Raw genomic sequence first — 27529 nt, 5'->3', positions numbered from 1 at the left:
GCCTCGAACTCAGAAATCTGCCTGCCTCTGCTTCCCAAGTGCTGGGATTAAAGGCGTGTGCCACCACCACCACCCAGTAGGCAAATTCATTGGTTAACACAATACTAGAAGCTACAGTAAACAAAACTGAGCATTCCAGTGCCTTCCCAAAATAGAAGGTTGTTAAAATGGTGTTGGTCGACTGTTCTTGGTTAGTGGGCAGACTTCCTTCATGTAGTGGTCCAGCGAAATATCATTCATCTTCCTGGAGGGTGTGGTCATCCTTTAGTTGTACCTCATCCTTGCAGCTGTTCATCTCTGATTGGTTAGCAGAAAAGCAGCACAGAGTAGGGAGCATAGGCCTAGAACTGACACACAATTTCTGCTTATACTTCAGTGGTCAAACTAGATCCATGGCCATGGCTAGCTGCATGAGGGGTAGAAAATCATTCACCGACTCTCTGCAATAGAAGAAAGATCATAACATGTGTCAGTGCCGAGACTCAAACCTGGGTCCTCTGGAAGAGCATGGAGTTTACTGCTGAGCCATCCCTTCAGCCCCAAGGAGGTGTATTTTGAAGGGTGTTCGCACGTCCATGGGGCGTTCCGGCCTCTCTGTATCAACGCATAGAAGTCCCAGCCTTCTTCCTTCCTTTCTTTCTTCTGCTGCTCTAGGGTAGAGAAGCCTAAACATCAGATGCGGCAGCCCCTGCTTTCTGCTGGCTGCATGTATTTAGTAGTAGGTCATGAACCTGAAATAAATGAAATGAAGGACGGGTGTTCTGCCAGGACATAACAGCTTTATACAAGTACATAGGGAGCCCTTGGAGACGGGATCTTTACTCCTCTTGGTGAGCTCCTTACTCCCCAATCCCTGCTCCTTATCGGCCTTCCTCCCCAACTCTGCTTCCCTCCTCTCACCCACAGCTCTCTCCCCTGTGACCTCTGAGAGGCAGTGCGTGTGCCAACCCCAGCGCCAAGGGCTGCACTGCCTTCCTGGTGCCTGCTGTTCCCTGTTATTCTCATCCCCCTGTAATTCGAGGGGACAGGTGAGATGTGCTTCAAAACACTGTAATCATATTTTAAATGGAAATGAAATGTGTGAATTAAATGTAAATTACAGTAGAATGGAAGGACAATCACTATTAGTTAAGGTCTGACACCTATTTTTGCAGACTTTTCCCAAACGCCACAGCTTGTTTCCCGCACGTGCGATGAGAGGCTGTAATTACGAGGCAGCTGCTTCTGCAGTCGGACTGATGCTGGCTACTGGATCATTTGTGTGTATAGGGGGGGATCTGCATGTGACGCTACATATGTATTTTAAATAGATATGGACTGCTGTTGGTACTATAAAATCATCCAGAAGAAATCATATTTTTATACTAGGGCTATGAGAAAGAAAAAAAAACCCACAATGCCTTTTTCCTCCCTCTCCTTTTTGTTTTCCCCTTAGAAAGGTGAGGGAGTAATATAAAGGGACACTTTTATATAGTCAATTTATTTACGGATTCTCCATTTGCTTTTATATTGGAAAAATATGTGCTGTGCCAATGAGTCGCAATTTGGCCCTCAATCTCTGCCTGCCTTCCTCCCCCCCAGTGCATACAGACTCCTTGATTTCCAGCGGAGCCCACATTTCTTCTGCATAACCATTCCTGAAGCATTTTTCAAGATGGTACCAGCACTTTGTTACAATTCCTTGCATGATGAAGGGAATAATTTTATCATCTACCTACTCCAGGCCACGGCAAACACCAAAGGAGATTTTAAACAATCATTCCTATTACAACCTGGCTGGTCTCTTGTTCTAGGTAGACAGTGACTGGTGGATTAGATGTTCTTTGAAACTTTGGGAGCCATTCCCATGGCGACTCTCTCACCTTTCAGAGATAGGTGCAAATCTGAACAAAGTAGCTAAGGGCAGACCTAGGGGAAGATCATTAAGTCTGCGAATGCACCATCCGTCTCCACGCCCTTCCTTGATCCACCTTGTTTGTGCTAACTAGATGGTTCCGACTTCAGCAGAGCAGTCAGCAGATAATGTATGTTGAATAATCCTGTGTGTCAGTAAATTTCACAAAGCTTGCATTTTCAAAGCCATAAAGATGCAAGCTTAGTCAATATTTGATTGCCAGGGACACGTGTCACTAAGATATGTCTGTTCTGTGATGAGCAAGGATTCCAGCCAGTTGGTTCCTTCTCTGGTCTGGGTCTTGCAACAGCCCGTCACTCATGGTCCTCCCCTTGCCTGTACCGAGTGTCCCTATCATTACCTTAGCTTCTGTCCTGAACCTGGCTCTGATGACATCATCTGTTGCCTGGTCTGAAGCCTGGTCTGTAGGGGCAGTGTGGAGACAGATAAGAGTCCCTGCGGAAGCTTACTGAACGCTTGCTCTTTCCCAGCATTCCAAGCTCCTCTCTTCTCTGGGGCTTTGTCTACTTTGTCTAGCTCCTGTCTGGTAACCATACATATCTCATATTTCCCTCAGACATTTCCTTGGAGTTGAAACCTTTCAACCTCCCTGCTGTTTAGTGTAGACCCAAAGACTCCTTAGACTGCAGTCCCCACCATGCAGTACTTAGGCAGGGCCTAGTGGGAGGAGTTATGTTCTTCTAGACCTACTGTATACCTTCTCAAGGATAGTGGAAGCTCAGCCATGCCCCTCCACCTCCCTTTCCCCTCTCCCTTTCCTGTTCTCTTTCCTCTCCTTCTTTCCCTATGGATCATCAGGTGAATACATCTCTTCTGCTAAGCACTTCCGTGTGATTGTGCTGCCTTCACAGATCCAAAGTAACATGGGCTAAAATCTTTGAAACCATGAAGCAAAGCAAGCTATTCTTTTAAAGTTAATTTGTCTCAGGAATCTATAATGTTAATAAATAGATGAGTAACACTTAGGCTAAATTACATGCCTGGTTGCTGTGCCCTCAAATAGTCCTGACACTGCCACCCCATACCTCTACTGACCTGTGTACAACCATTTCTACATTGCTTGAGTTCAGACCAGAAAGCCTGGTACCATGACAACATCTCCCTCAGAGCTCCACAGGCAGCCAGGAGAAGGCGTCTAGGTAGCCATGGAGTCTCTTGGCAAGTTACTTCTTTAAACTAAGTAAACATAAATGTCAACTTTTGAATTCCCTGTTTCCTCCCTAGTTGACATCATCCATCTTCATTTTCACGCAGCACATAAAATTGCTGTCTATGACAAAATGTAAAGCACATCAGGTGTCTCCTTGATTTCATTATGTCTTCTAGAACCTTGTTTATGTTCACGCAGAAACAAAATTAGTTGGCAGTTGGTGTTCTGAATGCAAATTTGATGTGGCAGTTTGGGCTTCTCTGCCATGAACCCCTGTGGCTCAGTGATAGAAAGGTGAATAAGGATTGACCAAAAAAAAAAAAAGGGAGGCAGGGGTGGGGAGAGCTAAAGGAAAGTCCCCATGACCTTGTTGGAGTGGAGTAAAACGAAAGGACTGGGGTCTCCAACCTAATTAAGAAGACATTAGTGCTGGGCGTTGGTGGCACACACCTTTAATCCCAGAACTTGGGAGGCAGAGGCAGGTGGATTTCTGAGTTCGAGGCCAGCCTGTTCTACAGAATGAGTTCCAGGACAACCAGAGCTACACCGAGAAACCCTGTCTCGAAAAAAACAAAAACAAAAAAAACCAAACATAAAGAAGACATTAGTATCTGCATCATGCAAACTAAGTCCAGATAGAAACTGAACCAGCGAGTGATTATGTAACCACAGCTACAAAGCCTGTGAGATTCCAGTAGGTGGTTACAGGCCTAACAGGCATCAAAGATGCAAAGGCATTTGGGGGTCAGATGGTTTTGAGGAGTATACCCTGAGAAGCTCCAGTCCTGGGTAATTCACTGCTTTAGACACATCATATTAATTCTTTAAAAACATCATACATTGTATTTTGATCATAGTCCTCCTTCCCCAGCTCCTCCCAGATGCATTTTCCATTCTCAACCCACCCAACTGTGTGTCTTTATTTATTTTATTTAAAACTCCATCTAGTCCAGTTAGTGCTAGCTCCATACTCTGGGGCATGTGATGCACCAGGGTGTGTGCCCCAGCTACCAGGAACCACACCTTTAAAGGAAAACAAACTCTTTTTCTTGGTAGTCATCAATTATTACTAGTTCCTCAGATAGGGGTGGGACTAAGCCACCGATGTCCTCTGTGCTGGAAGTCTGTATGGCTTGAGTTTACACGGATATTTCCATGAATGATTCTGACTGACGTCCCTTGGGGGCATAGGGATGCAGCAGACTTCTGGTTCCAGCTTGGTCATAAGACCACACTCCACCCCAACCAGCTCCTGTGCAAGTTGCCCAGTGCCTTTAGTATTTGATATAAAAGTCAGGACGATACACCGGACCCCTCCTACCCCCAAGAAAGCTCAGCCACCAGATCTGCTATTTTTATTAACACAACTAGACAGCCCCTGCAAACCAGGATTTTATACAGGTAAATTGTGGTCTCTTGCGGGCCAGGCTCAATTTGTGCAGAAATACCACCAAGAAGTAGAGAGTTGATTTAGTGTCAGAAAAGAGTATTTGGAACAACTGCGTTTTCCTTTATGAGTCTTTTAACATTGGGGAAGAAATACAGTTGATTGCAATTGATTTGTATATGTGGCTCTTTGTGTGAAATGTCACAGCATGTTTTATAGGAAGATAGAAGCAGAGAAAAAGAAAGAAGAGAAATCACTCCCAGGGAAGCTGCAGAATGAAGGGACCAACAAAGGCACCTCACTTAAACAAGACTTGGCCCAGCAGTGGATGTGTGACATCCCGCTGAGGCACGTCATGCTATACTACCCAGTTAAGCCTCAGTTTCGACACACGTGAAAGGCAGTAATGATAACTATTGTCACATAGGCTGTGGGAATGTTAAATTAGTATGCTTGAATGTCTGCATGCAGAGCATACCATGTATGCCTGGAAAATGATGGGGGTGGAGGTGGGTTCATAGTGTTGGGTCTGTTGTAAGCTGATGAAGAAATGGTTCCCAGGATGGACCTCGGGAATCAGCTGCCTATCTTTTACAGTATGCTTCCCAGGGCTGGGGATTTGCCATATATGAAGTGGGTATCACCTCTTGCAGGTGCCTTTGCTTCTTCCGTGTCTACTTTTCTGAAAACTGCCTCCAGGAAAGGCCTTAAGGAACCTCACTGTCTGAACCTCGCCATTCAGCGTGCTCCATTTGGGAGTGCCACAGAAGAAAATGGAATTGAGTTTCTATTGTATAGAGCTTTTTTATACTTAAAAACACTTTCAACTGTATTATTTCATTTAACCTTCTTAATTCCAAGAGTTATATAAAGAGTTGTGGGGTATTCACCAGAGAAGACTGCTCACACATGGGTGAAACTAAGGGAATGTCTTTGCTAGCTGGCTGGCAACTGCACTGGGTGTTCTGGATCCCAGTGTAGTAATTCTCAAGATGAGCTCAAGCATTTCTCAGGATGAGCTTTTAACCACAAAACCTGTACTCTGGGTTGATACACTTCAGTTATCAACAGTTACCCAGAAGCCAAAGACTTTCCCAGAACTATGGACTTTGATGGATTAGGTCTTTGTTTTCAATTTTGGCTGGTGGTGCTGTCTACATGTTGAGTTTTACAGCCTGGATGGCGCTTCCATCATGGAGTCAGTTGTGCTAAGGTCTGGATGCCTACTAAGGTCTGGAGCCCTGTTACATAAAGCTGATGCTGCTTGAATTTACTTTTAAATGGAGAATAGGCTAAACCTGGTAACTAAATTTTCTAAATTCATACTTTCATTTCATAAACATAGTTTATGAACGACACATCAAAAATTCCAATAACGAAAGCTTTGGGACCTGGTTTTTATGCTTTGTGACTCCAAATTTACTATATCTTTAACAATTAGAGGTAGCTTTGAGTCAAAGAAAAGATTAATTGTGGATTTGCACCTGTCAAAAAATTGAAGAGTGGGGGCTTTTCTAGTCTTTGTTTAACCTTTTGTAGAAATCCTGGTGTTCATATGGGAGACTGTCCCTGCCATGATTCAGTGATTCAAACACAACTTCTGTATGTCTCTACCGTCTTGTTGTACCTTCCCCCATTACGATGGCCATGTTCCTTCTCTACTGCCATATAACGAGTCATCCCCCAATTTACTGACTTTACAAATTCATACATCTTGTCTCAAGAACCTGAGCCTCTTTTAGCTAGATCCTTCCTTTCAAAGGCTGTTGTCAAGGCACCATGGTCAGGACTGCTGCTATCTGATGCTCAACTGAAATGGAGTCAACCTCCAAGCCCATTGAGTATCTGAGGTAGGACTTAGTTTCTCTGGGCCTCAGTTTCCTGGTGACTACTGGCTAGGGAAGCCACTCTGGATTTTTACCGTATGAGTGACTCCACCCAGTGGCATATACATCTTGCTTCATTATAAGGATGAACAGGAGAGTCAGTCCAGGCCATTTGCTGCGTTTCACTCATTAGATATGGGCCAGCCTGCCACCACACTCAAATGCTCACTGGCACTGTACATTAGCAGGTACATCAGCTTCTCCTAGAAGCTTGCTTACCACAGGATGTCCTCGTAGGAAAGCAGTCTCTAGCAACCTCGTTGGCCGGTTTATTTTTAAATTGGTGATGCCTCCTAATGGCTAAAAGTACCATTGGGAGGCTGTTATCTTGCATCAAGCTTCTGGCCCACCAAATTTATGATGATGAAGAAAACTGAATTAACTGGAACATCACCAGTTTTCAAAGGTCAAACAGAAGGAATGAGAGTTAATGTTCCTTGACATTGGTCAAGGCTTCACTTCATTCTTCCCTTACTCAGGTGGGTCTGATGATACATGAAAATTCGGGAAGGCAGAGAGTAAGGACACAAGCTATAATCCCAGCACTGAGGAGGGTAAGGGAGGCAGATTGCCAGGACTCTGAAGCCAGCCTCTACTACACAGCAAGCTCTAGGTGAACCAGCACTGCAGAGTGAGACTGCCTCGAAAAACAACCAAGCATGGAAAGGGCACTTTTCAAAGCAAAAACAGACAGTCCTCTGTTGTTGTGCCACCATCTGCTGCAAAGCTAGGGTAAGGTGGATTCCAGGGGCCTGGATATACCTGCCTGATCTCAGTTCCTCAAGTGATTACTGGATATAGAGAAGGCTTGCCCAGTTGGCCTGGCTGCACACTTATCCTGGGGTAACAGCTGAGGGGAACTTTGAAGTTGGAGCCTAGTGCTGCTCAGGAGTGTGGATCCTTCAAGCCAAGCCCACAACATCAATTGGCAGGCTCGCTTTCTTTTCATTCATTTACACTTAAAAAAAAAAGATTTATTTATTTTATGTATATGAGTACATTGTAGCTCTCTTCCGATACACCAGAAGAGGGCATCGGATCCCATTACAGATGTTTGTGAGCCACCATGTGGTTGCTGGGAATTGAACTCAGGACCTTCTGGAAGAGCAGTGAGTGCTCTTAACCACTGAGCCATCTCTCCAGACCCCCCCGAGTCATGCTTAATGAGGAGCTGGCTTCAGTGCGGCTGCTGACTCCTCACGTTGGCCTAGGTTACCTCAGCCTTGGATTTCTATTATTCCCTGCCTGCACAGCTTAGGTGGTGGCAGCTCTAGGAAATTCCAACTCAGTGGCATCATAGCCTGGCGCCTGATAGCTTCTGAAGGTGCTTCTCTAGACCTCCTGTCCACAGAACTGACAGCCCATGCTACCTGAAGCTTCTGAAATGAGCCACATATTTCCCAAGCTAATTCCTTCTGTCCCCTTCTCCCCTTGTGGTTTGGAAGGAATGTTCTCCTTCTCTACCCACACTGCCCAGCAAACTCCTAAGTATCTAGCATGCTCTAGTGTACATGCCAATTCTCCTTTGATGCTTTAAGTTAGAACTCATGGGTTGCAGCACCAGCCTTGGACACCTTCCCGCTTTGGCACTTGCCATGTTTGCCCATGCCAACATGACTTCCACTCACCAGCAGCACAACTCCCTGTTGGTGCCTCTGTCCATGTGCAGGATGACAGGGGTGTTGGGTTTGACATGTACAGAGCAGCTATCTACCGATGGCTGGTGGTCCCCCTAGCCCTTGGGTAGGTTGTTTTTGAGGCCTGTGTTCTGTGTGGTCAGCTCCCCTGTTCCCTGCAGGTGGTAATGAGCTCTTGGTAGATCCCTTTCCATCTGTTAATGTTGAAAATTAGCAAAGCCAGCAAAGGCTTTGTTCTAATGTCCAGGCTGCCTAATGTTCTAAAAGATGACTGGATTTGAGAAACTATCTGACACATTATTAGGCTTGGAACTGAATGAACGTTGGGGAAGTTATGGAAACTGTAGAATACAGGGCCTAGGTGAAAGAAGTAAAAGTCTGGTTGAGTTTATCTTATCCCTTCTATCACACAACACACACGCACACGCACACACATGCATGTACACACACATGCATGCACACATACACACATGCATGTGCACATACATGCACACACACATGCACGCACATGCACACACACGTACACACATGTGCATGCGCACACACATGTGCATGCGCACACACATGTGCATGCGCAAATACACACATGCATGCATCCACACACATGCACACACATGCACACACACATATACACACATGCATGCACGCGCACACACACGCATGCGCACACACACATGCACACACACACATACACATACACACATACATACACACACGCACACATACATGCACATATACACACGCATGTACACACATACCCACGAATACACGTGCACGCACATGCGTGCGCGCGCACACACACACACATGCATACATACATACCACCTTGCACTCCTTGCAATGATGTCCTGCCTCTTCATGACCCAGGAACAACAAAGCCAAGTGACCATGGATTGTGAGACCTCAGACACTAGAGTTCCCATCTTTGTCTTTAAGTTGATTTTCTCAGATGCCCCGTCACAGTGAACACATCATCTACCACTTCCCCTGGCTTGCCTCCCCATTCCAGTATCAGCTTGCCCAGCTCACCCTTCAGGTAACCTATCTGTACCAACTCTTTGCTTGGGGGAAAAATGCTCTGCTCCTGAGGGGAGCTTCTTCCACGCCTGTGCTTTTTAGAAATTTGTCACAGTTGCTACCACATTCCAACTGCATTCCAGTGTGTTGTCATCACTCCCCTTCTGCTAAGGCCACCTGGAAACTCTGTGTCCCTCACACATTGTGCAGAACCCAGCACATACCCATTGCTCCTTTTTTTCCTCTGGCTCCTCTTGAGCACACTTTCATATCGTTCTTACATTTCTTGGTGGAGATGTCAGAGTGTGAACATCTTCTGCATCAGAGAACTGCCTATCCTTCGACCACTGCCCACAGGGGGCTCTGCCTCTTTCATGACACCAGAAGTTTGCCCAGATTCCTTAGACTTAAGTGACAAGGCCAGCACAGTGATGGCCACACATAATCCACAAGGTGGCTTCTCTTATATCAGATTCTATGATTACAGATGGGATGTGGGGAGCTACTGGCAAGAGTCCTCTCTGTCAAGTGTGAGTATCACAGCGGTGGCGGGAGGATGAAGGTGCGGTGTCACTGGGATAAATTAGACGCCAGGTGCGTCTGATTTACAGACCTGTAGCTGTCTGAGCTACAGGTGCGTGTGCTATCTGGTCACGTTTAATACTTGAGAGCAGCACCGTTATCCTTCTTGAGAAAAGAGGGCACATCACAAAATGGTAGGGAATGATGTTTTGGAAAGGTTAACAAAGTCCTCAAGGCGAAGTGTTTCCCTACTTTGTTTGGCTCTTCGCTTTTATTAATATGTTAATTGTATGTATTGGTGGGATTTGGCGTGATATTTTCATGTGCAAATTGTGCACGGATCAAATCCAGCTGCTTTCCTTCCGCCCATCCGCTCTCTTCTTCCTTTCTGAAATCCTTCCCAGGCCATATTATTCTGTTTGCATGATTGGTCAACGTTTCCAGTTTCTGCTCCTGAGAGGACTCATAAGCCTTGCCTTGTTGAGTCAGCTTATTTCACTTAACACACTGTCTGCCTATGTTTTCATCTGGCTGCAAAGCACAAGAGTTTAATCTTTCTGGCTAAATAGTACTCTGTTGTATTTGCATACCGTTTTTTCTCTGTTTATCAACCTGATTCTGTATCTTCACTATTGTGATAATATTCCATACCTTGGGTATTACACTTCACCTCAATTGAAAGAGGAAAAGAAACTTGGAAGCCTCATAGTAAGGAACACAAGGTGAACAAACTGTCACATGATGAATTATGTCACAGTCATCAACAGAGAACCTCTGTGGTATTATTCTACCGTGACGTTGCTCATTTTATGGTTTTATTGTTTATAAAAATCCTATCCCACCGATGATTTTGTAGTACATGGTCTCAGTTACCTGCAGCCATCTGTAGTCTGAAGATATTAAATGAAAATTCCCCAAATAAATAATTCACAAGTCTTAAATTGTGCACTGTGCTGGTAGTGTAATACATTCTCACACTGGCCTGGCCCATCTTGTCTGAGGCACAAGTCGTCCTTTTGTCCGGTGTATCCACATTGTACACACTGCCTTCTTGTTAGTCTCTGCCTGCTGATTCAGGGCATGTGGTCATATGATTCTAATGTAATAGCCCAATAGCAAGTCACAATGCCTGTGCCACTGATCTCTACAGAGGCATTGCATCATCTTATATCATTATGAAAGGAAAGGTAAGTACAATGTAATAGCCTATTTCAAGGGAGACAGCATTCAGGTAACCTTTATTAGAGTCTATTGCCATATTGTTCTAACTTATTATTACTTTTATTAATCTCTTACTATGCCTAATTAGATTCTATCACAGGTATGTATGTACAGGTGTGAATTATAGTAAAGCTTGGATGTGACTTCACCTGTGGTTTCAGGCTTCCTCTGGGGTGCAGGTGGGATGTCTGGGAATGTGTCCCCACCAGTGAGGGAGGGGACACTGCGGCCTTTTCCTCTTTTTAAGTGAAAGGGTAGAGGAGAACTAGTAGCATCATTGTAGGAAGCACGTGGTAAACAAAATCATACATTTCATGTCCAGGATGTAGAACAAAGAGAAAACCCTGGTGCCCCCAGTCTCCTCTGAGGACTCCCACTGGACTCTACATTTTAAAGGTTCTACTTCCATGCAGCAGTGTCATGAGCTGGAAATTAAGCAGTGGACACTGCGGGTCTAACCTGAAGCAAAGGCTTTTTCTCAATACTACGAGTCCCACTACTCCCCCAGCTTGGTCTCTGTGAGGGCCACTCTGTGGGTGACAGACTTAGGAGAAGCCCCCCAAGTCATCCACTGAGAGTAGACCCCTGCTCCAGTCAAGCGTCTCTTAAAACCTTTGGTGCAGAGAGGGAAAGACCACCGTGGGACATGCCAGCCACAGGGTTGCCATTGGTCTTTTCGGGAGGTCTGTGGTCTGTCCTGAGACCAATCTTTTCACGTTGAGATTTTGTAGCATCAATGTGCCTTCTATCATGAAATATAAATACAAGGTATGAGTTTTAATATTCATGTCCTTGACCATATTTTAAAAATTGGCAACTTAAAATTTGAAACATCCCTCTTAGTAAAACAAAAATAATTTAAATATATGAATGCTATATACCATAGAGAAGTTATTTGTAGGAAAAAAAAAATCCAGGACCTAAAGCGTCCTTACCGAAGGCTGAATTTTGACTTGGTGTGAAGAGGTACACTCTGCCACACCTGTGCGTGCTTTGCAGATTTGCCAGGCTGTCTAGCTTCACGGAGACCAATTGAGAGAGATTAGAAAAAGCAAATTCTATGGGAATTGCAGTCTGCTGGAGAAAAAAGTCTTTGCAGATGTTGTTAAGTAGTTCAAGATGGGGAATTGACTTGGCTTATCCACATGGGTCCTTGTAAGAGGAGGGCTGAGAGAAGCCACGTACGACAATAGACAATGCTAAGAAGACACTGACCCTGAAGACTGGAGAATACAACCATGAGCCAAGAACACTAGGAGCTGCCAGACTCATCCCCAGATCCTCTGAAGGGACCACCACTTGCTGCTAGAGTAATTTTATCCTGATTATGTTGGTTTTGGATCTCTAGAAACTGTGAGAGACTTCCTATTGTTTTAAGCCACCATGTTTGTGATCATTTGTTGCAACAGCCACAGGGAACTAACACAGGAATCAACATTCTGAGCTCTGATGTTGCCTCTCCTACAATGCTTTGTCCTTCGGGTGCAGGTAGCACAGCTATTCTTGTCTAATAGGTACAGATACCTTGGTGCATTACTGCTATTTAAACCAAGTGTTCATAGTCCCCTCCTCTAAGTCCAAAAGATGTTTTCTGATAATCAGGCTCTTTGTGGACACCTGGTCATGGCTCCTTTTGAAGGCATTCTCTCAAAGCCTCCACTTCTTTTGTGACATCACACAGGGACACTCTAGTATTTGGACTCTTTGTTTATTTGAGATAGGGTCTCTCAATATTGTCCCCGCCATCATAGAACTTGCTACATAGACCAGGTTGGCCTTGAACCTTTGCCTCCTGATTTCTTGGGATTAAAAGCATGTGCCGCCACACTTAGCATGGACTATTTTTTTTAAGTGCTGAGCTGAGAAGTGAGAGTCTGTCATGGGTATGTTCTCAAAAGTGCTACACACATACCTACACACACACACACACACACACACACACACAGAGAGAGAGAGAGAGAGAGAGAGAGAGAGAGAGAGAGAGAGAGAGAGAGGCTTGTGTTCCTTCTGATAAGGAAGTTGCTTTCCAGTTTGCTTTCTAGCTCATCCATGGCTGTTGTAGACTGAACTGCATCCTCCTTACTTTGATGGTCTGATCTAAGTGTAGACCTCACAAGGCTACCGTATCTGGAAGTAGATGGCAAGCAGGAATTGCCCACAAGACACCAGAAGCTGGGGAAGCATGGAACAGATCCTTCCACTGGCCTAAGGAGGACCCAACACTCTTAGTACCTTGACCATGAACATCTCACCTCCACAGATGGGATCCAATACCCTTGTTTTTAAGGCACCTACACTGAGCTATGCGAGATGCTCTTATGGCAGCCACCGAGACAAATGAACACCACACCTGATTAGGGGATGGCAGGAGAGGGAGAGAGACGCTTTGGAAGAGAAGCCTTGAGCCTGATTGGGAACTTTCATGTAGTATCTGTGTTGTGCCTGGATAAGGGGATTGTTAGAGAATCTCCAAGCTACCTCTGTGTCCTGACCTCTCCCTGGCGACTCAACAGCTCTCTCCAGCAGGGTCAGCTCAGGCAAGAAAGCCACAGCCATGGCTCTTGAGTCGCCCTCCCCCGCCCCCTCCTTGTTTGCAAGTGCCCAGCCTTCTCAGCAGAGAGGGGACCATCTGCTTAGTCTTGTTTATGGCACACCGTGCCAGTTTGAGCTTATTAATCATATTTACCCAAGTATCTTAATTACTCCCTGTCTAGCAACTTGCCTTGCACTCAGCTGTTGACCTCTCTCTTTTTTTTTTTTTTTTTACCTCTTTCTATCATTAATCACAGGAGCCGTGTGGGTAGAGGAATTCCTGCAGCTTGGATTTCACTGGCACTGTTACCACTCCCAGAGAGGAGCGGCTGGAGTTCACGGCTGGCTTCTGACAAACTTCCTAATTAATCTGCTAAAGATCAGATGAGGCCTAATAGGAGCTGAAGACAGTGTGCTGGGACCATCCCTCCTTGCCCCCGCACCGCCCCCCGCCCCCGTGTGTGTGTGTGTGTGTGTGTGTGTGTGTGTGTGTGTGCGCGCGCGCGCGCTCATGCTTTTGGATGAGTGTTGAAGTGTGTAGGATGCTGAGCTCAGGCCCCTAGCAGTTCACAATAGATTCTCTCTGCAGCTGCTGCCACCTACCTTCCTGATGTGTGGGAGAAGGAATTTTCTCTTTGGCTTACAAGTTTAAAAGAGCCACCACTGTTTCCTTCCCAGACACAACAGAGAAGTAAGCTATCAGCTGCCCGACTTCCCAGAGAACCAAGGGTTCATTCAGGGAGGAGTTGTCTCATGGAGAATGGACTGAATTCTGTCACTTTCCCTTTGAGAACCAAGGTCTATCGGGAGCTAAAGATGCTCTCTGGAGCGTCTCTAGGGCACGAGGGCTGTCCGGCTAGGCAGGGGGTGGTGCTGAAGCCGGCAGGAACATGGACAGCATCCTGTTACCGGAGACATCAGCTGACAGCTCTGCCGACTGATGTGCAGAGAAATAAAGCTGAGGACAGCTGAACGAGCCTAGGGACGTCTTTCTCATCAGCTACGTCCTGCGTCCTCATGCCTTCTCGGCTTCACACTCTGCCACTTCTGCCCCTTTCTCTGGAGGTTGGGAAGGCTCAGGACTGGGCTGCCTTCTTCCTCCAGGCCCAGCTCTGGAGGCTGAGAGACACCATTAAAGAGGATAATTTGTTGATCTGGGCTCTCCTTGCGTTTCAGTGCAGAGTGGCATCGTTTTCTTTATGACCTCGTAAAGTCACAGCCGAGAGGCCGATTTGGAAAACAAACTGCCTCGGGTTGACAGATAATTAGATACAGGGGACATATTATATGCCTTTGCATATAAATGTGCTCCGAGGTGTGTTGGTTCATCTGAAGTTGAGGTTAAAGGCGCGCAGGTATTCCTGACACATCAGGATGTATATTTTCTTACGGTCTCGGCACCGCGTTGGTTTTATAGCCTTTCATCTGGTGCTGACGGATAGGTGGAAGCTCCACCTGACTAGAAAGGGGCCGCCCTCACCAAGAACCTCCTAGCTTTTCTGCTCTGTGGCCCTCCCATATCCCCTTCTCTGAGCAAGGCAACTAACTGTTCTCTGGGCCTATATTCTGCAGTGAGTGACTAATGGCCAGGGTAGGAGGGGCCCTGCAGGGCTCATTTTTCTTCCCTTCTGTCCTCCCTTTGGGATTCTAATAGGCCCAATTAATTACAATTATAACATGAGGCCTTTCGGGATGGGGGAAAACCGGAGTGGAATTCTATATCCCAGGCAATGAAATGGACCAAAGCAGATAGGTTCTGGAAGATTCTTAACGGATAGCTGCTTCTGTCCAAATTGAGGACTTGGCTTTGTTATTAATACTCTACTCGAAGGCAAATTCTTCTGTCCCTGGAATCTGGGATGGAGAGCAGAGTCGGGGCCTCTGGCAAACTGGGCAAAAAGAGCTTTCATTTTCCTATAGGTTCTAAATGCTGTGGGCTGGGGGAATATCTCTTTGAACACAAAGTCCCAGTTAAATTCATTCACGCTAAAATGTAAAGAGCTTAATTTAATGCCCTTTGGGAGTAATTTCAATTTAAAAGTGGCATTATAGCTAGTGGCTGAAAGAACAGGCTTAGCGGTTAGTCATCTTCTATTTGGGCAAGTCGCTTAATCTGCGTCTGAATAAAAAGCTATACTCACCTTAGGACATCGAGAAGATTCGCTTAGATAGAACGTGAGGTACAAGTGCTTCACATCTGGTGAACGCTTAATAAATATTAACCATTTTAAATCATGATGGTGGTCTGAGCTAATCGTAGTACAAAGTGAGGAGAGAAGATAATGTCCCAACCTAACCCAGGGCCCAGCACAGTGAGTGAGGAGCATCCTCACACAGGGCCCTGACTCCAGGGAGGGTTAAGTCTTGCCCTAACATACGTGTTATTTTGAGCCTGGCATCCCTTTCTCCCAGTCTTGGCATCTTATTTACCAAATGAGATGGGATGTGCCAGGGTAGCCATTTGATCCACAAGAGCAAGATGGCACTCCTCTTCGAGGCTCCCCCATGCCTGGCTTTTCCCTCCTCAGCCTCCAGATTGATCCTTGTTATCATCTTGCCTCTGTATCAGGCCTGCACAGCCAACCAGAGGGCCTAGGGCCCTATTAGGAAGTCTTTGGGATGCTTAATCTCCCTCCTTAAATCTTAGTATGGGCCAACTGGAAAAGCTGAGGTGAGGGGTGGAGGGAGAGGGGGACCCCTAAGACCTCTTAAAGGAAATGATATAAATAGAGAGCCAAGAGAGAGGAGATGGATGGGGAATGGTTCTCTCTGCATGTTGCCAAATGGCTAGTCTCTTTCTTTCTAGACATCATCAATGGCTCTGGTTCTCTCCAGGGTGAGCTAACAACCTCTCACCTGGCTCTTAGCAGTGACTGACACAGGTGCTGTCTGGAACATCTGGAGTTCTCTTACCTTCTGAAATATTCCTTTATCCCCCTGTCACCCAAGTCATGCTGAGCTGTGAGTGGACCAATGTCAAATGGACCCTGATAGACCCTCAGTGCCCTGAAGGTACACAGAATGAGACCCTTGACCTGCTACCCCGGCAGGTCCTCACCCCAGCCTTAGTCAATAGAGGTCATTCTTGGACTGGCTGGCTGGAAGCCATCTGGGAAAACTATTCCTAGGACCCCTAGCCAAGCCTGTTTTAGTCCCAAGAGGTTGAAGAGCCAGGTGCATGGTTAGGATTTCATTTCTACACAGTGAAGATTGATCATTCACAAAGGCCTGGGTTAGTGAGTGCAATTAGGAGAAGCAAACACTATTATATCCTGGTATGACTTTTGTATGGCTTATGCAGTTTGCCCAGGTGCCCATGTGCAAGAATTCTAGTGTTAATGCAAAGTATGACAAGACTCAACGGTCAGCCATCCTAGTTTTGGGAGACAGGGCCCTATTGGAGCTCAAATTAAGAGCTGAGTTACAGACAGTTGGAGTTCTGGAAGAGAAACCTCTCTGATTTAGTATTTTCTATCTTGACTCTTGCTCAAAATCCAAGTACAACTGACTCCAAGAGAGGACTGTGAGATACATACTTGCTCCCCAGTAATGTTCCACATTTCTATATCTGATGACACACATGAATATCAAGGACCATGATTGAAGATGTGTTTCAGGACCAGTCTGAGTAAACTCTTGACAGCATAGAGAGATAAGGGAGTGAAGAGGTTCTTGGGCCTGTGGAAGAATCAACTCATAAGGATCAACTCAACTCATAAGGGTGTGCAGGGTCACATATTCTCCCTCTGCTGGGAAGATCGGCCATGTCTTAGCATGGACCCTGGGTTTTCCTGTATCCATAAATGTTAAAAAGGAAGTCTGGCCTGGATCCCAAGGTCACAGACCAGAGCTCTTCTGTCCCTAAAACTGACCCCATTAGGGATCCATAGTGCCTGCAGATGAAACATATACTCTAGAACGGTGCTTCTCAACCTGTGAGTCGTAACCAGGTCAAACGACTCCTTTACAGCGGTCACCTAAGACCATTAGAAAAAAACAAATATTTACATTACCATTCATAGTGGTAGAAAAATTAGTTATGAAGTAGCCATGAATTATGGTCGCGAGTCACCACAACCAGAGAAACAGTATTGCTGAAGCATTAGGAAGGCTGAGAGTCACTGATCTAGAACATGCAGTGCGCCTCTTCTCTATTTGCTTCTATACCAAGAGGGTTCCGAGATGAAGATCAAATTCTTATTGGTGAACGAGGGCTCCAGGGGAGCCAGATGTGGCCAGAAAGTCATGAGATGGGACAGGAGAGATGGAGTGATGACAGGGAGCTGCTGTTTTCTACAGGGCTGGGATGTACCTCAGTAATACAGTGTATGCTTAGCATTTGTGAGGCTCTGAGTTCTATGCCTAGCACCCAAACACATCCGTGTGTGTGTGTGTGTGTGTGTGTGTGTGTGTGTGTGTGTGTGTGTGTACATGCTAGCTAAATAAAATTAAACACAGAAGAACAGAGGGGAAGAGAAGATTACCCAATGGGAAATAACAATCCCAGATACAAAGGGAGGTTAGCAATGGAAGCAGCGAAAATAACAAAAGATAGTTTGGGGAAGGAAAGGAGCAACTCACAAGCCAGAAAGCAGAGGAGGAGCAAAGCCATGGGAGGAACCTTGGAGAGAGACAGAGTGGTGATCTGGAGAGAAGAGGGGGACAAGAAGAGAGAGGGAGAAGGGAGGTGAGGAAGGTAAGGGGAGAAAGCTGGCACCGGGAGGGGAGACGGGAATGAAAGTGCTGTGCTCTGTGGATTACTGTGTGTTTGTCATCTGGAATGGTATAAGCTGTAGGTACAGCATCTCCTGCCCATGATTTATGGTCCCTGTCAGGCAGGGACCGAGCTTTGTCTGCTGTAGCGTGGAGGATGAATGCATTGCTGTCATCCCAGCCTGGCCGGCCTTTCTCTCTCTCTGCTCCGAACGCTCGCTCCCCATTTCACGCCAGTGAACATAAACAATCTTTTGTAAACCTGACAGTCACACTTGCTTCTTTGGAAACATAAAGCAGAAATGTATGACTCGGCTTTCATTACCCAATTTCCTACGCTATATAAAAACACTCAGGAAAGACATGTAAGTGGTCACGAAACCTGGGAAATTGGAAGTGTCCTGGAGGAAAGAGAAGAGAGAAAAAAAAAAAGAATAAGAAAGGGCTGGCAGTAGGAGAAGGGTGGGGGAATGGGGGGTGGTTAGGTTGTAGGGGGAGGTGGGAGTCTAGGGTGGGAAGGAGCTGGAAGGAAAGGAGGTGGCGTGTCTAATCCAACCACATCCTTCCAGAGAAAGCTGTCTGATAAACTGGGCCATGCAGACACATAATTATATTACATTTCTGAATAATAGACACTTCCTGCCTGAAGTGCTGCTTTCTTTTTTCTGTTCCTTTTAAGCCGGAGTGCAGCAAGGAAAGAATGCTGAGATCAAAGCTGCCGATAATGCTTTGTCGGCCCCCTCCCGTGCCTCCCCCTCTCCTTTTGTTTTACTTTACCCTCTACCTTTAACCACTTGGGAACTCTGCTACATAGAGTGTAACTTATTTTTAAAGACCTACTGGGGTGGGGGTGAGGGGGCGTAGCCATGGCAATTTCTCAGACAGCATATCTTGGCTGAGAGAGAAGCTCAGTGGTGGAGAATCTGTCTCTATCCCCAAAAGCCTAGCCAGAGTGGAGCAGGGAACTGGCTAGGGACATCGAGGAAACCTGTGACCTCCACAGCTGGCCTCAAAGTCACTGGAAACCTTTGCTGACCATATTGCGGCAAATGAGAACCTCCTCTCCTGCCTTTAGCTGTAGACTACCGTCTCACAGCCTGCAGAAGGGGTTTCCTCTCAAATGTGGCACACTGTGTACTTCCTAAATGCTGGGGCTCAGGCCTGTGGTCCCAGGGATGAGGCCACTGGGGAGCTCTTAGGCACAGAGCATATTGGTCTGAGAGTCATGAGAGGCTAAGCAGGTTTTGGTCTGGTTAGTACTTGAATGGGGGACATGCCAGCCTGGGTCAGCCCTCACATGACTTTCTGGTTCTTCCTTTGTAGTATCTTTTGAGGCTGAGCTTTTACTCAAGTGTTGTTTCTCTGTGCATCCCTGACATCTTTCAGTGCAGCACTTTGCTGTGAAGTACACCCTACATCATTAGAAAATATAAACACCCAAGACTTGTCTAGGCTTCCCAGATTCTCCCAGTATACACAGGCATATTTAAGTCGATTTCTGAATCTCCCCTTAATAACGTTTCCATAAAGAGTCACATTCCATTTTAAAATATTCAAATTTAAATATCTCTTAACCTCATTCAGTTGTCATTTATTTTTCCCAAAGAAGCAGTTTCCTATTATTTCCAAAGAATTGCAGAGTGCACGGGTTAAGGAGAGAACAGAGGGGCTGGAGAAATAGCTCACCTGTTAAGAGTGCTTGATTCTTTTGCAGAGACCCAGCATCTGGTTTGTAGCACCCATGTTGGGTGGCTAATGACCTCCAGCAACTCTAAAGCTGTCTTGGCAGACATCTGACACACACACACTCTGACACAAGTACATGTGCACACATACACACTGAAATATATACCTGTGCATACACATACACACACACAAAGAAAAAAAACTTAAAAATAGTACAATGGAATGGAGAAAAGAAATACGGCATAGAGACATGTGTTGAGTGAACATATTGACTGTAAATTTCCTTTTTTTTCCAAAGAATTATTTGTCATTCAGATCTCTCACTTGCTTAGTTAGAGTCACATCAAGGTATTTTATATTATTTGTGACAAGAACTTCAAGTCTCTGAAGAAAGAAATCGAAGATCTCAGAAGATGGAAAGATCACCCATGCTCATGGATTGGCAGGATTAATATAGTAAAAATGGCCATCTTGCCTAAAGCAATCTATAGATTCAATGTAATTCCCATCAAAATTCCAGCTCAGTTCTTCACAGAGTTAGAAAGCGCAATTTGCAAATTCATCTGGAATAACAAAAAACCTAGGATAGTGGAAACTATTCTTAACAATAAAAGAACTTCTGGTGGAATCACCATCCCTGGCCTCAAGCTGTACTACAGAGCAATTGTGATAAAAACTGCATGGTATTAGTACAGTGACAGGCAAGTAGATCAATGGGATAGAATTGAAGACTCAGAAATGAACCCACACACCTATGGTCACTTGATCTTTGACAAAGGAGCTAAAACCATCCAGTGGAAAAAAGACAGCATTTTCAACAAATGGTGCTGGCTCAACAAGTGGTTAGCATGTAGAAGAATGCAAATCAATCCATTCCTATCTCCTTGTACAAAGCTTAAGTCCAAGTGGATCAAGGACCTCCACATAAAACCAGATACACTGAAAGTAATAGAAAAGAAAGTGGGAAAGAGCCTCAACCACATGGGCACAGGGGAAAAATTTCCTGAAGAGAACACCAACAGCTTATGCTCTAAGATCAAGATTTGACAAATGGGACCTCATAAAATTACAAAGCTTCTGTAAGGCAAAGGACACTGTCAATAGGGCAAAACAGCAACCAACAGATTGGGAAAAGATCTTTACCAATCCTATATCTGATAGAGGGCTAATATCCAATATATACAAAGAACTCAAAAAGTTGGACTCCAGAGAACCAAATAACCCTATTAAAAATGGAGTACAGAGCTAAACAAAGGATTCTCAACTGAGGAATACCTAATGGCTGAGAAGTACCTAAAGAAATGTTCAACATCCTTAGTCATCAGGGAAATGCAAGTCAAAACAACCCTGAGATTCCACTTCACACCAGTCACAATGGCTAAGATCAAAATGGTGATAGTGGATGCTGGTAAGGTTGTGAAGAAAGAGGAACACTCCTTCATTGCTGGTGGGATTGCAAGCTGATACAACCACTCTGGAGATCAGTTTGGCAGTTCCTGAGAAAATTGGACACAGTAGTACCTGAGGATCCAGCTATATCACTCCTGGGCATGTACCCAGAAGATGCTCCAACATGTAATAAGGGCACATGCTCTACCATGTTCATATCAGCCTTATTTATAATAGCCAGAAGCTGGAAAGAACCCAGATGTCCCTCAACAGATGAATGGATACAGAAAATGTGGTACATCTACACAATGGAGTACTACTCAGCTATTAAAAACAACGAATTTATGAAATTCTTGGGCAAATGGATGGATCTGGAGAATATCATCCTGAGTGAGGTAACCCAATCACAAAAGAACACACATGGTATGCACTCTCTGATAAGTCGATATTAGCTCAGAAGCTCAGAATATCTAAGATACAATCCACAAACCACATGAAACTCAAGAAGAAGGAAGACCAAAGTGTGGATACTTTGATTTCTTAGAAAGGGGAACAAAATACTCATGGAAGAAGTTACAGAGAAAAAGTGTGGAGTAGAGACTAAAGGAATGACAATCCAGAGACTGCCCACTTGGGAATCCATCCCATATACAGTCACCAAACCAAAAAATTATTGGATGCCAACAGTGCTTTCTGACAGGAGCCTGATATAGTTGTCTCCTGAGAGGCTCTGCCAGGGTCTGACAAATATAGAAGTGGATGCTCACAGCCATCCATTGGACTGAGCACAGAATCCCCAATGAAGGAGCTAGAGAAAGGTCCCAAGGAACTAAAGGAGTTTGCAGCCCCATAGGAGGAACAACAACATGAACTAACCAGTACCCCTAGAGCTGCTAGGGACTAAACCACCAACCAAAGAGTACACATGGTGGGACTCATGGCTCCAGCTGCATATGTAGCAAAGGACGGCCTAGTTGGTCATCAATGGTAGGAGAAGCCCTTGGTCCTGTGAAGATTCTATGCCCTAGTATAGGGGAATGCCAGAGCCAGGAAGCTGGAAAGGGTGGGTTGGTGAGCAGGTGGTAGGGGAAGGGAATAGGGGATGTTTTGAAGGGGAAACCAGGAAAAGGGAGAACATTTGAAATCTAAATAAAGAAAATATCTAATAAAAATTATTTTTAAAAATATTTATTTATTTAATGCATATGAGTACACTGTAGCTGTCCTCAGACACACTAGAAGAGGGCATCAGATCCCATTACAAATGGTTGTGAGCCACCATGTGGCTGCTGGGAATTGAACTCAAGACCTCTGTCTGGAAGAGCAATCAGTGCTCTTAACCTCTGAGCCATCTCTCCAGCCCAGCTGTATGGTTCCTTTTGCTGTAACTTCTCAATGTTTGTGATTTTCCTTTGGAGCCCCCTTGAAAAATTAGGTTTCCTTCTTTTTTCTTCTGGATATAGGACTGTGAGTTAAAATACAAATAAAAGAAACCACTATTGGAAAAATGATCTACTAACCATCGATGTAAGTAGTATGTCAAAGCTGTGCATTATATGTGCATCTCATGAACCATTGAGTATATATCTTACTTCCATCCAGGGGTATTGAGCCTTAGAATCTTAGAATCTTAGTTTTCTTTTCTATTGCTTTCAGAAAAACTGTGACCAAAATTAACTTGGGGGAGAGAGGGTTTATTTGGCTTACTCATCCACAAACAGTCCATCACTGAAGTAAGACAGGGCAGGTACTCAAGGGAGAAACCTGGAGGCAGGACCGGAAGCAGAGACCATGGAGGAATGGTGGTTTTTGTCTCTCTTCCAGATTGGTCCACTTGCCTTCTGATTCACCCAGGACCAGCTGCCCAGAGATTTGCCTATAGGCCAGTCCGATGGCAATACTTCCTCCATTGAGATATTTTCTCCATTGCCCCTTTATAAATGAGTCTAGCTTGGGTCAAGTTGGCAAAAACTAACTGACAAAGCTACAATTTAAGGATGCCCCAGAGACGTCTTACAGGCTCTGCCACTGAGCCTGTTTTCAAGCCCTGTTTCCAATATGGAGCAATCTAAATCTGCATACTATGGCAGTGCCCAGTACCCATGCTTTTTGCAAGTTATTCACAATGGCATTTACAGAATCAGCCTGGGTGCCCATCAACAAATGGGTGGGTAAAGAAAAATGTAGCATGTATACACTATGGTGATTTTATTAAGCATAAAAAAATGAAATTATGCTATTTTTTAAAGGAAAATGGATAGATCATCATATTAGGCAAAGCAGAGTAATACGGACTTAGATAAATATCTCATTTTCTCACATATGTGCAGTCAACTTTATGAAAAGACATGTAGGTGAAAAGGGAGGGGATGGAGAAAAAGAAAAGGACCAGAATGGAATACTGGAAGTGAATAGAGTCAAGACTCTATATGTGAGTAAAACTGCCACTACAAATTCTATTGTTTTCTGCAAACAGTACCTGCTAACAAAACATCTGGGTTCTGTCGTTTATTAGCTATGCTATCCAAGGCAAATGACTTGTTCAAAACTTAGTTTCCTCATTTATGAAATGAGCAATATGCTAGCCCGCCCATCTGGGTTCCAATGAGGATCAGATACACAAGGACTGCTGTGTTATAGGCATCTTACTTCCTCTTCTCTCTCCCTCTCCACTACAAACCTACCCCCTTGCTGAGCCACTCTAAACTCAGTCTCCAGAAACCCGAGCGTTGGAATACTCCACGAAGAAATATAACTCATGGTCCTCGATCTCTAACCAGGATAGATGCACTTAGACAGAGACTTGCGCTTCCTCCAAGCTCTGTTATTGTTAGATACGCACACTCGACAAAATAAGCCCCGTGCAATGAATTTAATACATAGTAGAAAGTAGAACAAATGTCATTGATCTTACGGACCATATAAAAAGCAAGACAGTGGATCCAATTAGATCCCATGGTGATTTATAATCTTTTTGTCTCACTAGTTAGCTTTCGTTAGAGTGGACATTCTTTTGCCTGCCGGGGGCTGGGGAGGGCAGGGCAAGCCAGGCCCCCACAGGAGCCTCAGATGCTCAGTCCTTAGGAAAGTGCCTCAAAACCAGAGGAGTAAAGAGCAAAAAAGGAATTAATGTAATTTGGTCACTGGGCCTCCTTGGGAAGGACGACCCCATAGGAAGACAAGCAGTCTCAACTAACCCAGACCCCTGAGATCTCTCAGGCACTGAGCCACCAACCAGGCAGCAAACACTAGCTGGTACGAGGCCCCTGACACATATACAGCAGAGGACTGCCTGGTCTGGCCTCAGTGAGAGAAGGCACACCTAACTCAAGAGAGACATGAGGCCCCAGGGAGTGGGGAGGCCTGAAGAGGGTGGGTTGGGTGTGGGAACAATCTTCTTCTAGATGGGAGAGAGGAGGAATGGGATGAGGAACTGTGGGAGGGCAGACCAGGAGGAGGGTAATGATTGGACTATAAAAAATAAAAGTAATAAAAAAGTATATATGTAATTTATATATTATATATAATTTATATAAAAATTATATATATATATAATGAAATTATATATATATATAATATATTCATAAATTTGGGATCAATGTGATGATCTGTGGTAATGTGGGCTTTTTCTCACAGCTACTTGGTTGGTCCCCACACCCTTTCCTCTAATGCATATGGCATTAAAAGCTATCTGCAGTACAGGGGCTATCATCCTTTTAAATGATTGCTGTATATTGCTGGCTTCTTGACTAAGTATTCTAGATAATTTATACACATCTCGGTAGGTATTACCATTCTCTAGAAAATTTAGGGAAACAGAAGATATTATAGAATGTGCTGGTTTGTGGTTAGAAAATGATACATTGTAATTCTTGCCACCAAAGATCCAAGGAATTGTTCTGGTAGATTTTTTTTTTTGATTTTCTGTTTTGTTCCATTGATTGAAGTGTCTGGGTTTTTGTGCTGTCTTTGTTACTGTACGTCTTTAGTATAACTTGAAGGCTACGGTCTTATCTGGACCATTATTCTTTTTGCTCAGGATTGTTTTGGCTGCCTAAGATCTTTTGTGCTTCTATGTGAATTTATAATACATGTTTCTATTTCCATGAAGAGAACGATTGGAATTTTAATGGGGATTGTATTATTTTGAGCAAGGTAGTCATTTTCACTATATTAATTCTTATAATCCATCTTCTAGTGTCTTTTTTAATTCCTTTTTGTTCAGTGTTTAAAAGTTTTCATTGTGGAGGTCTTTTGCTTCCCGATCGGGTTTATTGGAGGTTGTTTTAAAAAGATAACTGTGAAAGAGATTCTTTTGTTTTTATCCTCAGTGTGTTATCAGTATGGTTGAAGGCTACTGAATATTGTATCTTGTTACTTTGAGGAGAATACTCTCTCAATTTTCAGAGTGTTCTTGTGGAATCTTTGGGATCTCTTACAAATAGAATCATATCACCTGCAAATAGGAGTACTTTGACTTTTTTCTTTCTTATTTATATCTACTTTATTTCTTTCTCTTGTCTGATTTTTCTAGACTCAAATTACTTCGAAATGTAATGTCATGGTCAATCTTTAAGACTCAAAGCATTAAGTTAAGGATGAGCATAACTTTGTCTTCTTCCTGACCTTAGTGAGGATGCTTTGAGTTTGTCCCCTGCTCACAACTGCTTTGCATACAGCCTTTATTCTTTTGAGATATGTTCCTTTTGATAAGTCTACCTCATCTATGACATCGTTAACTTTGTTAATTTTTGTTAGAATAACCTGTATATTGATAAAAGTGGGATACTAAATTCACCACTATAGTTGCCACAGATTGACCATGACATTATATTTAGAAGTATTTGTTTAATTGAGTTCACCCACATCATAGTCACCTTTAGATGTTAACATGACACAACCTAGACACATGTAAGAACAGAATCTCAATTGAGGCATTGCTCATATGAAAATGACCTTAGGATATCTCTGTGGGAGATAAGCTTGATTGTTGATTGATATAGGAGTGCCTACGGTGGTCAGCACTATTCTCTGGGAAGGTAGCTGTCTTAGGATTGCTATCGCTGTGATGAAATGCTATGATCAAAGCAACTTGGGAAGGAAAGGATTTATTTAGCTTATGCTTCCACATTACTGTTTATCATCAGTGAAGGAAGTCAGGACTGGAACTCAAACAGGGGAGGAACTTGGAGGCAGTAGCTGATGCAGAGGCCGCGGAGGAGGGCTGCTTACTGGCTTGTTCCTCATGACTTGCTCAGTCTACTTTCTTATAGAATCCAGGACCAACATCCTAGGCACCACCCATAATGGGCTGGGGCCTCCCCCACCAATCACTAATTAAGAAAATGCCCTGTGGGATTGCCTATAGCCCCAACTTATAGAGGAATTCTCAATTAAAGCTCCCTCCTCTTAGATGACTATAGCTTGTTTCAAGTTGACATAATACTAGCCAGCCCAGTGGTCCTGAGCTGTATAAGAAAGATTAAGCAAGAGTTTGTGAGTGAGCTAGTAATCACAGTTTCTCATAGTTTCTGCCTCAGGTTCCTACCTGAACTCCTGCCCTGACTTCCTTCAATGGTGGATAGTAGCCCGGAAATATAAACTAATAAATCATTTCTATTCTAAGTTGTTTTTTATCAGAGTGTTATTACAGAGACAGAAAGGAAACTAGAAGAACTCTTTTTTTTTTTTCACATATTGCTTAGAATTGTAATGCCTAATTGATGGATCCTCACTGAGTATGAAGTGACCTTTAAGTCTTTGGATAGTGTTAGTTTGAAATCTATTTTGTCAGATGTAGGATAGCGATACCTACTTGGTTCTTGGTTTCAATATTTAAAACAGCCATTTCTATTCCTTCATGTCAAGGTAATGTCTGCTTCCTTTTATTTTTAAATACAGTATGCTAACCTGTGTTTTTTGCATTGGAGAATTAAGATCACTGGTATTCAGAATTATTGAAAAGTGTACATTAGTTGGTGTCATCTTGTTGATTTTGTAGTGTTTGTTTTGTGCTTTTGTAGTCCTGATTTGCTTAACTACTGTCCTAGTGTATTTTACTCTTTCTTGTAGCCTTATGGATGTGTTTATCTTCCTTTTCAGCACAAAGGATTCCGCAAACATTTTCTCTACAGTTGGTTTACTAACCATGAATTCCCTGAACTTATTTTCATCATAGAAAGTTGCTATTTCTCTTTCAATTATGACATAATTTTTGGTGGATGAAGTCGTTGGGTTGGGGACTGTCTTTCAGAAACTAAAAGCACATTATTTAAAGCCAGCCTTTTATTAGAGTTTCTATTGAGGAATCTGCTGTTATGATTGACCCATTTCTATATAGAATTGGTGTTTCTCCTTTGCCACTTCCAGTATATTCTTTATTCTGTGCTTTTAGTGTTTTTTGTTTGTTTGTTTGGTTGGTTGTTTTTTTTGTTGTTGTTGTTTTGTTTTTGTTTTTGTTTGGGGTTTTTTGTT

Source organism: Mastomys coucha, unplaced genomic scaffold, assembly GCF_008632895.1.
Source record: "Mastomys coucha isolate ucsf_1 unplaced genomic scaffold, UCSF_Mcou_1 pScaffold22, whole genome shotgun sequence".
NCBI lineage: Eukaryota > Metazoa > Chordata > Mammalia > Rodentia > Muridae > Mastomys > Mastomys coucha.
This window is presented reverse-complemented; position numbering follows the sequence as displayed.